A 13,541-nucleotide genomic window follows, 5' to 3' on the forward strand; every position below is an offset into this window, starting at 1 on the left:
CCTGAGACGCTGGCCGCGACGCGCAGTTACTCACCTTCGGGCGCGGGGGTGGCATCCAGCAGGGGCCCCTTCGGCCGTGCTGGCACAGGCTTGTGCTACTTCCATGCCCGTTTCGGTGCGAAAGCGAAGAGGTGCCGCGCCCCTTGCAACTACGACGCGTCGGGAAACGCCAAAGCCCACGCTTCGCAGCGGCCGTGAGCGTGGGCGCGAAGAGCCGGCTGCTGTTCGTCAAGGACAACGTTTCCGGGTGCAAATTCCTTTGCGACACCGGCGCCCAGAGGAGCGTCCTGACGGCCACTGCGGAGGACGCCGCTGGCGGGACTCATGGGCCACCCCTACTGTCCGCTAATGGCTCCCCTATCCGCTCTTATGGCATGAGGACTGTGGACTTGTGTTTCGGGAGTCAGCGCTTCACATGGGACTTTGTCACTGCGGATGTCTCATTCCCTCTCCTCGGCGCTGATTTTTTTTGTGCCCACGGGCTGCTGGTGGATGTTAAGAGGGGCCGTCTGGTGGATGCACTGACTTTCTCCACGGTCGCCTGCGTCCGCAATGACGCGACTTATGGCGGTCTCTCCAGTTCGCTCTCGGACGGGACCAAGTACCAGCTCCTCCTTGGTGAGTTCCCTGGCTTGACACGGCCCACTTTCTCCTCTGCCACGACTAAACATGGGATCGAGCACCACATTGAGACCAAGGGCCTCCCGATTCACGCGAGGGGCCGACGGCTTGACCCCGAGAAGCTAGCAGTTGCTAAGTCCGACTTTGCCAACATGGAGCGCCTGGGCATCGTCCGCCGCTCGGATAGCCCGTGGGCCTCGCCACTACACATCGTCCCTAAACCGAGTGTTGGGTGGCGACCGTGTGGTGACTACCGCCGCCTTAACGACGCCACTACGCCCGACCGCTACCCTGTTCCACACATTCAGGACTTCTCAGCCCACCTGGCAGGCAAAATCTTGTTCTCCAAGGTCGACCTGGTGCGCGGGTATCACCAGGTTCCCCTGCACCCCTCAGACGTTCCCAAGACAACTGTAATCACTCCGTTTGGACTGTTCGAGTTTCTGAGGATGCCGTTTGGTCTTAAAAACGCGGCACAATCTTTCCAGCGTTTAATGGATTCTGTGCTCAGGGACTTGCCATTTGTGTTCGTCTATTTGGATGACATCCTCGTCGCCAGCTCCTCGGAGGATGAACATCTGATGCACCTCCGCGACCTCTTCGCAAGACTTGAGCAGCATGACCTGATCATCAACCCGGCGAAGTGTGTTTTCGGGGTGCCCTCTATCCAGTTCCTCGGGCACCTCATAGACAAGAACGGCGCCGCCCCCCTTCCGGCAAAGGTGGAGGCCGTCTCCGCTTTTCCCCGACCTCGCTGGGCTCGGGGCCTCCGGGAGTTCCTGGGGATGGTGACTTTCTACCACCGGTTCATCCGCCGGGCGGCCCACATCATGCGCCCGCTCTATGAGGCTCTTAAAGACAAGGCCCCCAACCGGGACGTTGAATGGACGGCCGAGAGGATGGAAGCCTTCGAGGCTACGAAGGCCGCACTGAGTCGTGCCGCTATGCTGGCTCACCCGACCCACGGGGCCCCTGTCGCTCTCACTACCGATGCATCGGACTACGCTGTTGGAGCCGTATTCTAACAGTGGGTCGGCGGCGCCTGGCAACCGCTTGCCTTTTTCAGCCGTCAGCTGGTCCCCAGGGAGCGCAAATACAGCACGTTCGATAGAGAGCTCCTCGGCCTCTGGCTGGCGATCCGCCACTTCCGCTCCCTATTGGAAGGCCGTGAGTTCACGGCATATGTGGACCATAAACCCCTCACTTTCGCCATGTCCAAGGTGGCCGAGCCGTGGTCCGCCCGCCAGCAACGCCAACTGTTGTTCATCTCTGAGTACACTACGGACATCCAACACATCGCCGGCAAATCCAATGTGGTCGGGGACTGCCTCTCCAGGGCGATCGTCGGCACTGTGCATCTGGGTCTCGACTACTCCCGCATGAGCGCAGACCAGGCCTCAGACCACGGGGTGCAGGCCCTCAAGACTTCTGACACGGGTTTGCGCCTGGAGGAAGTCGCGGTTGGTGACTCGGGCGTCAGGTTGCTGTGCGACCTCTCGGCTGACCAGCCTCGGCTGCTGGTCCCTGCAAACTGGCGAAGAGCTGTTTTCGAGGCGGTCCACAACCTCTCCCACCCCGGAAGGAAACCGTCCATGAGGCTGGTGGCCCAGAAGTTCGTGTGGCGCGGTCTCAAGAAAGATGTGCAGGCCTGGGTCGACTCGTGCGTGGCCTGTCAGGGGGCTAAGGTGCATCGCCACACAAAAGCCCCCTTGGAGCCCTTCGCTGTCCCCGAGAGGAGGTTTGACCACGTCAACGTCGACTTGGTAGGTCCACTTCCTCCCTCGCACGGATTCACCTACTTGCTCACCATGGTGGACAGGACGACCCGCTGGCCTGAAGCCGTTCCCCTCTCCTCGACAACGTCGTCAGACGTGGCCCGGGCGTTCATCGGCACGTGGGTTGCATGCTTCGGGACACCGTGCGACCTTTCTTCAGATCGTGGCCCTCAGTTTACCTCTGAACTCTGGAACGCAGTCGCTGAGAGTTTGGGGGTCAAGCTGCACCGCACTACCGCCTATCACCCCCAGGCGAACGGTCTTTGCGAGCGGTTCCACTGCTCCATGAAAGCAGCCCTGCGTGCCGGCTTGACGGACGGCAACTGGTTGGATAAGCTCCCGTGGGTCATGCTCGGCCTCAGGTGCGCCCCCAAGGAGGACCTGTTGTCCTCATCCGCCGAACTCGTCTACGGCCAGCCACTGCGGGTCCCCGGCGAATTCATCCCGGACGCCACAGCGCCCTGGTCCGCAGCCAGGCAACGGTCCTCCCTGCTGGAGGCCGCAAAAGGGTTCGCGCCGGTTCCCACGTCGCAACATGGCACCCCAGCTGCCCGGCTGCCCCGTCACCTGCGCTCTGCGGATTTTGTGTTTGTTCGTCATGACGCCCACTGTGGACCTCTCCGCCCCCCATACGACGGGCCGTTCAGGGTCCTGGAGCACGGGGATAAGAGCCTGCTCGTGGACATTGGCGGCAGACCCGAGACTGTTTCCGTGGACAGGGTCAAACCCGCGCACCTGGACATTGCCCAGCCTTTGGGGTTGGCCCTCCCCCCGCGCCGGGGTCGTCCCCCTTTGCCCTGTGCCCCTGCGCCCGCCGGGGTACCCTTGACCCCGCCTGAGCCCTTGTCCCGTGACTCAATGGACAGTGCGGCCCCGCCCCCCTCGGCCCCTACAGTGCACACCCGCCGGGGTCGGGTCATCATCCCTCCACGTCACAAGGATTTTGACTATGGGTGAATTCTGGGGGGGCTTGTGTGGTGTGCTGTTTTTGTTGTTGCGCTTCCGGAGGAAAGGTTAACAGAGTTCCCGCCGTTATGCGAGTAGTGTTTTGATGTCGAACAATAAAGCAAGTTCTGTTCCTGTGTCCGACACTCCGCCTCCGACTCCTTTTCTCCGGCACTACACCAGCATGTGTTTTAGCATGCATGTAAGCTACCATATGATGGCACTCAAGAAGCAGTGAGAAACAATTGCAGTTCACATCTATAAGCCGAAGAAGCTTACATTGCACTGCCTGTATAGCCATCTCATGACTGGCGATGTTGTACACACTCACGGTGTCGCATCGAAACTAACATTTTCACACCACAGTAAACAGAAGAGCATAACTAGCAAATAATGAAACAAATAAAAGAATTACTTTGGTCAATTATTTTGTGAGCCAACATTTGCAGATGTTGGAACTCGAGTGTGCTCGTAAGGACACAACATTGATAATTGGTTAATCTTATACAGTAATCCTAAAAACAAGTACTTGTGGAACGCCACAAAAACAGGTAAACTGATAGCTATTTTTTTTTTTTTTACATAAAACAATAATTATTTAGGTGAGTGTTTCTTTTATTCATCCATTGTTATCCATACAGATGGAGGCGAAGGCAAAATTTAATGCCAGCTCGTTGCAGTGCACACCAACTCTGGATATCGACGCATATTCTTTATACGAGTTTTTGAATGCCAACAAATGTTATGTCCTACTTCACCTATCCCTGTTTTCTTGTGCAAAATGAATGCTTTTGAAAGCTCAATTTCCACGCGGGGACCTTGAGACAGCAGATTACAGGTTCACTGCTGGAGGAACTGCTCCGACACACTACAAATTGCTGCTTTCCTTACTAGTAATGAGTGTCATCTTATTCCAGTTGAACTTGAGTGTGTGTGTGTGTTTTGATGTACAATTGCTTTGATACAGCGTATGCTGATTTCATAGCACACAACAAATGCTTCTGAGGGTATTTTGTACAGCACAATATTTTCTGTTTCTTTGTGTGTGTCGCTTGTACTGTTTATACATACAGTAAAGAGAAAAGGGTGACTCAGAGGTAGACGAGTGGGAACAGTATTTGTAAACTTCAGTGAAGATTTTGCCATTGCAGATTTACGCAGGGTGAGCTGTTTGTTTAAACGCCTGCATTTGCATGAGACTGTCTGGATTGGGGCCTTTTGTTTATTCAGGATTATCAAAGTTAATTTTCTCGATGGTTGCACATACCAAACATTCTGCTTCGGAAAAAAAATGATGAAAAGCGCTTCTTGCTCCGTTCCAGCCGGCATGTGAGAAAATAATTCACTGAAGTGCTTCCAACCTACGGTGCTGTTGTAATTTAGGATGTCAGTGAAGGGAAAAATCATCTTGGATTTGGATTTTCTGTTTGTTGCATGATTGCATCAGTAAAAGACAACCATTATTTCCATTTTCAGTGTTACAGCAATAATTTATGAAGTTGCATCTGTTCAATTTGTATGTCTGCGTATTTTCCTCTTGGCACAAAAGAGGCACATACAAATTTGCTTATGATTAAAAATCACTGAACTTGAGAAGACTGCTGGTGCAATATTTGCAGTATTTCACTAGAGGACGCCCGAGACTCATTTTCACTCTTGTAACATAGTGCGTCTAAAATACTGAATTACCTGAAACTCGTGTAGACTTCAAGGATCCAGTGTAATAAGGTGGTATTAATCACATTTTGTAATTGATAAATCCTACACGTACCCTGTCACCTTACAACGTGAAATTGTTTAAAGATATTAAAAAGGGTAACACACCAAAAAACACTCCCACCAGTGTGCCACAATCATTTTTTGCAATGCACTGGCCAAAGATATCTTTCGAAAAATGTTCATGTCACTACTAATCTGTTCATACAATACTAATGCAGTATTTGGAAAAGTCACAACAGGGATTTTATATACAGTGGATCGATAAAGTGTATACACCCCTGTTCAAATGCCTTTTTGTTTTTTATTGTGATACAAAAAATAAGGCCAAGATACAGTGAAAAAAGAAAGTATTTGAACACCCTGCTATATTGCAAGTTCTCCCACTGTCAAATCATGGAGGGGTCTGAAATTTTCACCGTAGGTGCATGTCCACTGTGAGAGAGATAATCTTAAAAGAAAAATCCAGAAATCATAATGGATGTTTTTTTCACAATTTATTTGTGTGATACAGCTGCAAATAAGTATTTCAACACCTGAGAAAACCAATGTTAATATCTGGTACAGTAGCCTTTGTTTGCAATTACAGGGGTCAAAGTTCCCTGTAGTTGTTCACCAGGTTTGCACACACTGCAGAAAGGATTTTGGCCCACTCCTAGAATTCTGACCCTCAAAGACCTGTTAGTTCACCTTTAAAAGTCCACCTCCACTCCATGTATTATCCTGAATCAGATGCACCTGTGTGAGGTCGTTAGCTGCATAAAGACACCTGTCCACACCATACAATCAGTAAGTCTCAAACTTGTAACATGGGCAAGACCAAAGAGCTGTCCAAAGACACCAGAGACAAAATTGGACAACTCCACATGGCTAGAAAAGGCTACGGAGAAATTGCCAAGCAAGCTTGGTGAAAAAAGGTCCACTATTGGAGGAATCATAAGAAAATGGAAGAAGCTAAACGTGACGATCAATCTCAATCGGAGTGGAGCCCCATGCAAGATATAAGCTCACGGGGTCTCAATGATCCTTAGAGAGGTGAGGAATCAGCCCAGACTACACAACACGACTTGGTCAATGACCTGAAAAGAGCTGGGGCCACCGTTTCCATGGTGACTGTTGGTAATACACTAAGATGTCATGGTTTGAAATCATGCATGGCACGGAAGGTTCCCCCGCTTAAACCAGCACATGCCAAGGCCCGTCTTAAGTTTGCCAATGACCATTTGGATGATACAGAGGAGTCATGGGACAAAGTTTTGTGGTCAAAATGGAACTTTTTGTTCATAATTCCACTAACCGTGTTTGTAGGAAGACGATTGATGACTTCCATCCCAAGAACACCATCCCTACTGTGAAACATGGGGGTCGTAGCATCATGCTTTGGGAGTGTTTTTCTGCTCATGGTACAGGACAACTGCACTGTCTTAAGGAGAGGATGACCGTGGCCATGTATCGTGAGATTTTGGGGAATAACCTCTTTCCCTCAGTCAGAGCATTGAAGATGGGTCGTGGCTGGGTCTTTCAACATGACAATGACCTGAACCACACAGCCAGGAAAACCAAGGAGTGGCTCTCTAAGAAGCATATCAAGGTTCTGCTGCGGCCTAGCCAGTCTCCAGACCTAAACCCAATTGAAAATATTTGGAGGGAGCTGAAACTCCATGGCTCTCAGCGACAGCCCAGAAACCTGTCTGATCTCGAGAAGATCTGTGTGGAGGAGTGGGCCAAAATCCTTTCTGCAGTGTGTGCAAACCTGGTGAACAACTACAGGGAACTTTGACCCCTGTAATTGCAAACAAAGGCTACTGTAGCAAATATTAACATTGGTTTCTCATGTGTTCAAATACTTATTTGCAGCTGTATCACACAAGTGAATCATTAAAAAAATCATACATTGTGGTTTCTGTTTTTTTCTCTTTAGATTATCTCTCTCACAGTGGACATGTGCCTATGTTGAAAATTTCAGACTCCTCAATGTTTTCTAAGTGGGAGAACTTGCAACATAGCAGGGTTTTGAAATACTTATTTTCTTCACTGTAAATACTTTTAACCACTAATGTAAAATAAATTGGAGACTCTAAATTGCCCCTAGGTGTGGTTGTGAGTGTGACCGTTGTCTGTCTCTATGTGTCCAGCGATTGACTTCAGGGTGTATGCCGCCTCCTGCCCGATAACGGTTGAGATTGGCTTCAGCACTCCCGTGACCCTTGTGAGCATAAGCGACTCAGAAATGGATGGATGGATGGATAATATAAGGCAAGCTATAACCTCAACAACTCAATTTAAACAAATCCTTCTGGGAGGGGAAATAACTGAGATAATGTGGTCACACAAATGCGCCCACACCCTCTTAAACGTGTTCAGCATAAACCAATACAAGATCTTGGTGAAATGCAGTGAGCACACACCTGCCATCTGCCACCTTTTAAAGTCCCTCTCACTCTGTTCTCGTTCTATTCCTTATGGTCTTTCTTTCTTTCTTGCAGAAGCTTTCACGTGAACATAGACCAGCAACCCTTTCTGTTCCCTGCGATTGACTGGCGACCGTTCAAGGGTGTACCCCACCTCTCGCCCAAAGTCAGATGCGATAGGGTCCAAAACCCGTGAACCAAGTGAGGGCAGGTCCTATAGAACAGGGATGGATCCATTACAGTGGTGTATAATTGCACTGCATCATACTGACAGCAGCTGCAAATATTTTATAATGTAGTGTACCTATCCGAGGTGATTTCCTCAAATTGATTGATCCAATCCATTCGGCAAGATTTCCCTCATTGGGTTACAAGAAATGAATCCATCATCTGTTGGGCTGCATGCCTTTATTTCCAGAATCTGGAATTGTAATTTTTCATATATTCACAATATTTTGGACAACTTTGTAGTTCAGTTAATTACTGAAGACTTCTCGGTTTCATTTTGTGTTATTGTAGGTGTCACCATCAGTGTATTTTGCATGATTTTGCCAAAAAGCCAGAGATTATCTCACTGCGTTTTGAGTCTAAGAGCTCTATTTTTGTGATTCAGCACATGGTGCAACTCTGCAATGAGGTAGGTCGGACCCACTGTTGGAAATTTCACACCAATATATATACCACATATATATTTAAAAGAGGGTTGTCACTGTTGAATGCAATCCTGTCCAATCCAAGAGGCTTGAATCCAATCATTCCTTTTAAGTGCAGGATGCACACTGACAATCTAACATGACGGAAGAAGAAACTGATTTTCCCGAATCTGGGAAGTCGAAGCAGTTCAATATTGATGACTGCAAGCAGACCTCCACAGGCAGATGATGTAAAGTTGGCTGGGGAGAAAATCACAGATTATCACCCCATAGTTCTGCCAGCCGGTGGGATGAGCAGTCGATTCTAAAGCGCGAAAGAAAGTGGTCACAGTCGCCTCTTCCTCTTCCTGACCTGGACTGTGTCAAAGAAGCCAAGAAGAACGATGTCACGAAACTTCTGAATGAACTTGCTCTTCCACACCAAGTCAAAGAATACTGCAAAGGTGCCTGGGTCACTGCGGAGGAGCATGGGGTCATTCAGGATCTTGAGGAGAGTGATGAAGAAAAATAACCTTTGCCAATGAACAAAAACACCAGTTTGTTTTCTTTTGATTTAAGGAGCTTGCACAACTTTTCTAGACACAACTCAACTGGACATCATTTTTTTGGAGATTTTTTTTTTCCGCTGAACTTTAAAGGTCTATAAGGTATGTTTCACATTCTGTGAAGGTCTTGAAGAACATAATTCATGTGTTCAGTAGATGGTTTACCCTAATTTGATGGAACAGGACCATTTTTTTCTTTTCGACAAGTTGTTGCTATTTGTCAGACAATTTGGAGAAACGGAGAAAACGGAGATGGGAATTAGCTGATTTTGCCCCTAAAATGATATATTTTGGGGGAAATTGATGGCATTAATAAAGTATCAATTCTGGAAATCTCATTTTATTCCATGATTCATCAGCTTCCATGAGTACTGAAATAGGGTACATGAACCACTTTGTACACCTGTCCAGTAAAAAAAACTGAGATTGACCACAAAAGAACTCGATGGATTTAGCTGGTTTCTAAATTGCCCTTAAATGTGATTGTGAGTGCAAATGGTTGTTCATTTCTACGTGCGCTGCGATTGGCTGGCAACCAGTTGAGGGTTTACCTTGATTCCTGCTCAAAGGTAGCCAGGATAGGCTACAACACTCCTGCAACCCTTGTGAGGATAAGCATCACAGAAAAGGGACGAATGGAATGATGCAAAGGGTTAGCACACCCGCCACAGGGAAATTCATCTCATAATCACTCATCTCGTCAATAAAGAATCCTGAAAAAGGAGCGATTGTGAGTACTTTGTCGTGGCAGACCATGACACCGATTCCAGACTGGAATACACAATAACCCGTTATCGTATGATCTTTATTCACCGGCAGACTGATCGATAAGAAGAGCGACTTCGAGATAAGCCACGGAGGACTGCAACGAGATTCATTTGATCTCAACGTGGTAATGGCGGTGCCTTCCTCTTGTGAGTCAGACATAATTAATATGCTTTGATGCATCCCTCAACATCACCTCCATGCGCATCAAAGCAGTGGGAATTCACAGTATTAAAAGCTACAGTAAATACATTGGAGTACATGTCGGTGTAAAGTTATAAATAAGGCACCAGGCGGTGTTTGTAGCTATAACACTTTAATTAGCACTTAACTGTAGTCAAGGTCAGTTTCAGCTTTAAGCAGCGTACAAAATTATGCATTTTTGGAAGTCATTTTCTTTGACGCAATGGAGCAGAGGTCACCAATGCGGTGCCCACAGTCGCATGGTTGCCCGCGAGAACCACTTAAGGTGCCCGCGAGGCATGTTCTAAGAATACCACAGGTGACAAATTATTATGATTATTATTCTGCTTTAAATTTTGTATTTAGCTTGCTTACATTAACGACAATTTTAAAATAATGTCGTATAGTATAAAGTATTTTGGAAGTTTGCAGCAAACAGGCTATGTAGCCCTTCACGGGATTGGTGCTCACGAAGGGGAAATCCACTGGTTTGCATTAACAATGTATTCAATAGGTCATGTAATATGTACTCTATTTTGACAATGTGAGGTTAAATCCTCTCTCATTTGATAGAGTTTTGAGAAGATTTTTATTGACAATTATGAATTTTCAGTGGCGCTGCCATTTTCACGAGTCACATGACCTAAGTGCACGGCTGTGCCGGTCACGGCTGTGTATGTAAGTATTCCTCCCTCTTCCCGATCAAACAAAACTGTTATTTCTTCATTAGATGAGGATAAATGCGAGAAATCAGCGCTGGGCATAAATGGTGTCCCATGTAATCGAGCGTTTGGAACGGCACGGTACACGTCACATCCACACACGTAGATCATGTGACTTGCAAAAATGGCAGTGCCCCTGAAAATTCGTAATTCTTGATAAAAATCTTCTCAAAGCACGACTAAATGAGAGAGGATTTAACATCACATAGTCAAAATAAAGTACATATTACGTGACCTATTGGATACATTGTTAATGCAAACCAGTGGATTTCCCCTTTTTAAGCAATGAAATAACAGTGAAGAGGCACTTTTACAATCCTACATAAAAACAATTCACATTGTGCTGAATTATTACAAAAATAGCGACTGTCACGTGGTCGGTCAGTGGGGTCAGTGAGTTTGTACGGTCGAACAGTACACAAGTATCATTCTATGAGCTCTACACAATACACTATCCCCTTATGTACTGTGTTTTTTTTCTTTTGCACTTGTGAGTTAAAAAAAAAAATCCATGTTTTTAATGTGGTCACTGGCTTTCACCAAACTATCAGCATGATGGATTTGTTTTCTTAACCTCTGTCAGATGTTTGCTTGCTTCTTCCAATAACAAACCACGAAAGCATCTTTAAATCTGGGACACGAGCTGTCAGAATGTTTCGTTTGTAATACCATCAAGGTGACAAGTCGTGCTGTGGGTCTCCTTACTATCCCTAATCAAGTGGCCAACCCTGAGATCTAAAAACGGCTCGCTATTCGATGTCACCATGAAAGGAGGAAATAAGCGAGAAAAATGTGCTGTTGCTGATGCAATTTGCTTTGCTGAGAGATGGTTTTAAATGTCAATGATTGTAGTCTTGTGGTTTTGACCCAAACTTGAGTTGAGTATAATAAACGGACTTTATGAGCAACACATTAGACAATTAGTCCATATTAAACTTGTTTTAATGATACAAAGGTAATACCTAAATACTGTGGGCCAGAAAAACAAGGTACTAAGTCTAGGTAGGTCAGATGTTGTCAATATTTTTAAGTATGCATTCTAATCTAATGAACTGAAATAAAGATTTAGTTTAAGCAATTGTTATTCCATTATAATGGCATTATGCCTCATAATTTTCACCAATAACTCTTTTAAAGTCTATTTTGGACACTTAGATTTTAGTCTGGATTTTTAATAACATTAATTCCAAGCAATTTGAAATGTTGGATATAAAGAGTACACCATTTATTTTCAGGAATTTTTTTAGGATGGGGGGCAGCATGGTGGCTCGTAGTTAGCATGTCTGTGTCAAGGTTCTGAGTTTTAGGGTTCAAATGTAGAAAAGGCCCTCCTTGTGGATGTTCTAAACATGCGTTAAGACAGAATAACAGTTTAGTTGTACTTAACTAAGTACAATACAGTTGCATTTAATTTAGAAGAAAAGTACTGTACATTTTCAGCACTTATTTAGGTCCAATTTTTACTTAACCTGTAAGGACTTTAGTTTTTTAATGTATTAGTAATCGTAATTTAAGGAGTTTTTTAAACATGTCGTATTCAATATCAATGTTCAAACTGTATACAAAGAAAACCATTGCCTTGTTTTTTCTAAATACCTGTAACTCTGTTTTAATGTTGGGCATTATAGTGATATTTGGGAGAACTCAGCATTTTGTTTTAGGTGATAATTGGTGGAAAAATTTTGAGAACCACTCGTCTCCAGTATGCTCCATGTGATCTCTATATGGAGATCTGAGCAGGCCAAGGTATTCAGCCAGGACGCCCGCCACCACTGTGATTTGGATGGCAATTGTAGCCCTGCACACCGAGCCATCGGCGGCACTGAATTGTGGGTTTCAGCCGGTGCACCTGCATGACGGAGAATAGCAAAACAATCATCAGTCTCTTTAGGACAAACATGAAAAGTGTCTGTACAAACAGACACTTATTGTTTGTTGACGGCAACATTTGACCATTTGTGTGGCCTTGTTTTGTTTTCTCGTAGGGCAATCAATTAGAGGATCAATACTCATTTGCCGGCCAAGTGCCGACATTTTGGGCCACAAACAAATGAATCTGGCTGAAGGACCGCATACAGATTAGAATGGGATCAAACTGGTTTGTCATTGTAGTTTTTGTCAGAAGGATGTAGTCTTTAGACATTTTAAAATCCAAGGACTAAGTTATTATCACAGTCTTTCAGTCTGTTTGCTAAACATCTTGAATGATATTAAAAGCCTCAGGTTCACCTCAGCGTGAAAATGGTATTGCCATTTTTTTTTACCCTAAAGTAGCCTGCTGTGCAAATGTCCTTTTGGCTTTTTTTTCCCCCACAGTAGTGTGGTTTACTCATATATTGTTTTTGTACAAAACATAATTTATTCAATAAAATACTTTGTCAAATCAGCAACATACGCATTATTTGACATTCAACATGATAAATCAAGCTATTTGTATCTCGCAAAAGGCATCATGTCACATTTTGTATGTATAAAACTTGGGAAAAGTGATGACAAGCCAGTGAACACACTCATATTCTAAAGGTTGTGACAGTTTATGAAATATGAGATTTAAATGACACAGGCTTCCTTTTTAAACTCAAAACACAAGGAGTGGAATTTTATATCTTTCATAACATCTAACTACAGGAAGTAAATAACTAATACTGGCAAATGACAGAAGACTGGCACAAAAAAGGAAATAGGCACAAAAAAGGAAATAGAACACCATGTTAGTGGAATAAAGTTGAAAACTTGAGTGTTTAATGCGTTTGGTCTGGACGAGAAAGAGTGCAAAGTTGGGATTTTGTGTGAAGCTAGTATGCATCCATCGATCCATTATCTGAGCCACTTAGCCTCACAAGGGTCGCGGGAGTGCTAGAGCGTATCCCAGCTATCTTTGGGCAGTGTGTGTGTGTGTGTGTTCGGGTTCTGCTAGCGAGTTCAGAAAACTCGCGTTAGTCTGTGACTGTATGTGGCACCTCAGCAGCGGCTTTTCTTGATGCGTAACAGTGGTAAACCACGGAGGCTAGGAAGGTGCATCTCTATCCCCAAGGCGCACCTTTGGCAAGCTGTGTGTTTGAATAAAAGAAAGGAGATAAGAGGGAGAGCCGAGCTGTGCCGAGGTCACAACAAAAAAGACAGAGATGAAAAAGAGTGGGAGAGGCAAGAGTCAGAGTTTAAATACCCCTGACGCGTGTCTAAGAGGATAGAGTAGACTGAAGGA

Source organism: Syngnathoides biaculeatus, chromosome 6, assembly GCF_019802595.1.
Source record: "Syngnathoides biaculeatus isolate LvHL_M chromosome 6, ASM1980259v1, whole genome shotgun sequence".
Taxonomy (NCBI): domain Eukaryota; kingdom Metazoa; phylum Chordata; class Actinopteri; order Syngnathiformes; family Syngnathidae; genus Syngnathoides; species Syngnathoides biaculeatus.